Source organism: Neomonachus schauinslandi, chromosome 1, assembly GCF_002201575.2.
Source record: "Neomonachus schauinslandi chromosome 1, ASM220157v2, whole genome shotgun sequence".
In the NCBI taxonomy this organism is placed as follows: domain Eukaryota; kingdom Metazoa; phylum Chordata; class Mammalia; order Carnivora; family Phocidae; genus Neomonachus; species Neomonachus schauinslandi.
The window spans coordinates 34,289,322-34,294,673 of NC_058403.1; the positions used below are offsets into that span (position 1 = coordinate 34,289,322).

The following is a 5,352-nucleotide window of genomic DNA, read 5'->3' on the forward strand; positions in this document are numbered from 1 at the left end:
AAAGCTTTTGAGATATCATTTAAGTGTCTGAAATTTAAACATTAATGAAGAATCTTCTTAAGAAATGGAGTTCTGTTTAGCAATAAAAATTAGTTTCATACTTTTAAGCAATTCTCCCTCTGTAGATTACATTCCTATTATATACGTGTGTTCTTAAATACGGAATCATAACCTCCTCTCCCCAAACCTGCCATGATTGTGTATGATCAAATGCTATTCAGTGTTCTGTGGTGCTGTTGCTTGAGCCATCATATGGGGGGGGGGGGGCGCTAGCAGAAGACGTAGAGTCATACCTTCTCCTCACCTAATGCCTGGAGCAAACTGAATAGAAGCAGAACAAAGCTTGATGCAGTGCAATATGGACTGTTCTGTTAAGTCTCATATGTGAAGTTATTTCATATCCAATATAACCCACCCTTTGCAAATTTTTGAGACTGGACTTTGAATTTTTAATTTCCTTTTAAAACCATACTCTTGAGGCTGGAAAGTGGTATTTACTGTCTCCTGAAAATTTCTTGGGATCCAAAACAAATCCTCTAGTACTAGGGCATTAGTACCTTGATAGTAGGACTATGTTCCTGGGAAGGTGAAGAGTTGACTTTCTCTCTAAACCTTAGAGTGACAGGTTCTTGAACCATAACAGGAGGAGGGAATGCCCAGGCCTTTCCTCGCTATGAATGGGAACGCTGACCTGATGGGATTGTTTTCCCTCTACCACAGTGAAGCGAGCCAGGAGCTGGGTTATAAATTGCATGCCTTTGGAAAATGCTGTAGAAGGGATTGAGCCTTTGAACTCTTAAGGAAGTCCTATTGAATGTGACATTTAAAAATATCTGTGTTGTAATTCACTTGTGTTTTTTCTAAGCTTTCAGTGAAATGTGTAGTACTGAAAGAAGCTGAGGGTCAGGTCTGTACCCATGGTTGGAAATTAAGTGCCATAGGGAAGATCAGGATCAGATTGAGGGAAATCATGCCCTGAGACTGCAGGAGGCGACTGCAGAAGAAAGGAGCATAGCTTACAGGCATACTAATGGCAAGCAACATTTGAGCTTGTGGGACAGTATGGGACAGCTTATGTGCTTTCACTCCAATGTCTTAGGAAGCTTTACTTACACACAGGTTTTCTCATCTCACTGTCAAGTTTTAAAAAGCTCTTATTTAACAATATCTTATTAGGCCTTTATCTTTAAAAAGTAATGGGAAAGACTGTGTGTTCGAAAATACTTGCTTAAGTATTGATTACAGTTGTGCATAGTGGAAGAAATCAAACTGTCCAATAATGGGAAATTAGGGAAATAATAATGAATTTACTTGATAGTTACCTGATTTACTTAGGTAGAAAGCCAAAGCACTGTAGTCCAAGATAAAAATATTTTGTAAGTTAGGAATTTTTATTTTTGAAAGGAGAGTTTGTTAAAACAAATTCAACTTTCTATGGCCAGAGACTGTGTTACTTTACTGTATAATGATAATATCAGTTTGATGTCATCTTTAAGGAAGAACATATTTATGCCCAAATATTTATATTTGACATTGTGATGCAACACTGGCCCAGTGCAGTATTATAAAGTAGAGGGCATGTATCTTCAGGAGTTTTAAGCCTCTTGGTTCTTTTTTCTTCTCCCTATTTCCAGCCCTTCCCTGTGGTGACCTTCATTTCTCTTTCTTTATTCTCCTTGTCAGTGTCTACTCTCAGGAGATCTGAGGAAAAAAAAAAAGTTTCATTCATCTTTTAAACTATGTAAGGAATTAACTCTTTCTGGAAGATGAACGTTTCAAAAAGTACACAAGCCTAATTTTCAGTAAAAATTTGACCACTGTCAATATGCCAGGTAGATTTGGTCTGGAGGATAATAAGTAACATTATGAGAATCAGGCCAGGGCTTAAAATCAAGGGGCATCCCTCTTGAAGGGGAGAGAAAGATTTATTTTATCATTCAGTTCACTTCTGGTCTCTTCCTACCACAGGGATGGTACTGGTTGGTAATAAGAGCCAATGAGGCAAACACACAAAGCTAACTGGGAAAATGTGGTTGTTTATTAAAAAAATTAAACTGGAGGGAGCAAGAAAGTGATAGACCATAATGACATCATTTGGAATACTGAAATCACACCATGCCTGTCCACCTCATTTCTCTTTCCCAGTCATCATAATCATTATCGTCATAGATAAAATGTATACACTATTTACTATATGTAAATCACAAGATTAAGTACCTTTTGTGAATATTTCAATGAAATTGCATAACAATCCAGGGAGAAAGGTTCTACTATTCTCTGTTTATGGATGAGAAAATAGAAGTTTAGAGAGGAAAGTTGTCACCGATTGGATTTCCCAGGAAACACCCTCCGGTGGAGTTTGGTATCCCAAGTATTTAAACTGTGTTCTTGGACCAATACCTACGGAAGGGAAGGGAAAAAAGCAGAAGTAGGGAGAGAGAGAAGGTGAGCTGCTGTGAAGGTCTAAAGACTCTTGGGAGTTTCCTGGGGCTCTGGGGCTATGATGTTACTTCAAAGATGTCCTGTTGCTGCAAACGGTTCTTTATAGCCCACTTACTCAGTGTTTAGATGTTGGCCACCTAGGGGAGAGGGTGTGGCTTTAGACAGGGTAGATTTTTCACTTGAGGCAATCCTTAAAAGTAAAGACAACAGACAGAATGGGAGAAGATATTTGCAAATGACATATCAGATAAAGGGCTAGTGTCCAAAATCTACAAAGAACTTATTAAACTCAACACCCAAAGAACAAATGATCCAATCAAGAAAGGGGAAGCCTCTCTGCTCCTCCCCATTGGACAGATAGCCCCATCTTCTGGTGCAGTGCCAGCCGCGTCCCTGAGACACGATGGTGAAGGTTGGAGTGAACGGATTTGGCGGTATTGGGTGCCTGGTCACCAGGGCTGCTTTTAACTCTGGCAAAGTGGATATTGTCACCATCAATGACTGCTTCATTGACCTCAACTACATGGTCTACATGTTCCAGTATGATTCTAGCCATGGCAAATTCCATGGCACAGTCAAGGCTGAGAACGGGAAGCTTGTCATCAATGGAAAGTATCTCCATCTTCCAGGAGCGAGATCCCACCAACATCAAATGGGGTGATGCTGGTGCTGAGTATGTTGTGGAGTCCACTGGGGTCTTCACCACCATGGAGAAGGCTGGGGCTCACTTGAAGGGCGGGGCCAAGAGGGTCATCATCTCTGCTCCTTCTGCTGATGCCCCCATGTTCGTGATGGGTGTGAACCATGAGAACTATGACAATTCCCTGAAGACTGTCAACAGTGCCTCCTGCACCATCAACTGCTTGGCTCCTTTGGCCAAGGTCATCCATGACAACTTCAGCATCATGGAGGGACTCATGACCACTGTCCATGCCATCACTGTCACCCAGAAGACTGTGGACGGCCCCTCTGGGAAGCTGTGGCAGGACGGCCGAGGGGCTGCCCAGAACATCATCCCTGCTTCCACTGGTGCTGCCAAGGCTGTGGTCAAAGTCATCCCTGAACTGAATGGGAAGCTCACTGGCATGGCCTTCCGTGTCCCTACCCCCAGTGTATCTGTGGAGGATCTGACCTGCCACCTGGAGAAAGCTGCTAAATATGACGACATCAAGAAGGTGGTGAAGTAGGCATCAGAGTGCCCCCTCAAGGGCATCCTGGGGTACACTGAGGACCAGGTTGTCTCCTGCGACTTTAACAGTGACACCCACTCCTCCACCTTCGATGCTGGGGCTGGCATTGCTCTCAACGACCACTTTGTCAAGCTCATTTCCTGGTATGACAATGAATTTGGCTAAAGCAACTGGGTGGTGGACCTTATGGTCCACATGGCCTCCAAGGAGTAAGAGCCCCCTGGACCACCAGCCCCATTGAGAGCAAGAGGAAGAGAAAGGCCCTCAGCTGCTGGGGAGTTCCTGCCCCAATTTATCCCCCAAGACACTGAGAATCTCCCAACCTCCACCGTGTCCATCCCAGACCCCCTGAAGAAGGGGACCTCACTGATATGAGGAATTCTTAATCTCAGGAAACAAACTGAGGGTTGCTGGAGTGGTAGGGGGTGGGAGGGATAGGGTGGCTGGGTGATAGACATTGGGGAGGGTGTGTGCTGTGGTGAGCGCTGTGAATTGTGTAAGACTGTTGAATCACAGACCTGTACCTCTGAAACAAATAGTACATTATATGTTAAAAAAAAAAAAAAAAAAAGAAGATAGCAGGAGAGGAAGAACGAAGGGGGGGAAATTGGAGGGGGAGACGAACCATGAGAGACGATGGACTCTGAAAAACAAACTGAGGGTTCTAGAGGGGAGGGGGTGGGGGGATGGGTTAGCCTGGTGATGGGTCTTTAATAAGAGGGCACATTCTGCATGGAGCACTGGGTGTCATATGCAAACAATGAATCATGGAACACTACATCAAAAACTAATGATGTAATGTATGGTGATTAACATAACATAATAATAAAAAGTAAAAAAAAAAAAGTACTAACAATTAAAGGCTACTGCCAGTGGCACTCTCCACTGGGAACTCAAGCCCTTCAGCAATGGGGATTTGGGTGGGGCATCATGGTGTCTACCACACAGTGACTAGTTCAGGATATCACAAGAGGAGCCAGGGCACTAACCTTGGGAGTCTAATTCCACACCTGGATCTCAATCATTAACATTCTGTTGCTTTTCAGCCTATTCAGAATTGTGTTCTCGTACTTGCAGCTGGAAGAATCCTGTGTAATATGACATTACTCTATTCTTTTTTTAACCTTTGTTATTGGTCCTTGTGTTATAAATTCTTTAAAAAATATATATATAAATATGAGTTTTGTGTAAGGAAATGTAATTGTGATAATTTTGCTAAGGTAATAAGTTTACTTCCCAAATCCAAAACCAATATCCACATTTTAGAGGTGGCATTCCTCTTCTCCCTCCCAAAAGGAATCAGAATTGAAACAATGTCTCATGGAACCATCATCATTTCCCCTATGACACTTTTGTCATCAAGTGATTGTACATTTATTTGTTGGATTGTTTGGAAATGTTTAACAACAATTTATTAAATGGGTGAATAAATTAATGAATTTTTAGGAACTATGCTGTTTTCATATATTGTTTCCCCTCATCTAGAAGAGTAAAAGTTTTGGGACTTTTGATGTAAGGGTCAAATGTGGCAATTTAAATTTTAGCTATTATTTCTCAAGTCTTTTTTTTTTTTTTTTTAAGTTCACAGTCTTAACTCTGTTTAGCAGAAAGATAATGCATTAGTTGAAGACTAGTTGAGTACTTCTTTTTTTATTTGAGTAAATGAATTTGTTTATAAAACAAAAGAAAAGGTATTCTATAAGAAATAGCATTTGAAAGT

General features: G+C 41.5%; 1 pseudogene; it reads left to right on the top strand.

Moving 5' to 3' along the window:
• Positions 1 to 2,830: 2,830 nt before the first annotated feature.
• LOC110579748 lies at positions 2,831 to 3,845 on the top strand (annotated as a pseudogene).
• Positions 3,846 to 5,352: the final 1,507 nt, after the last annotated feature.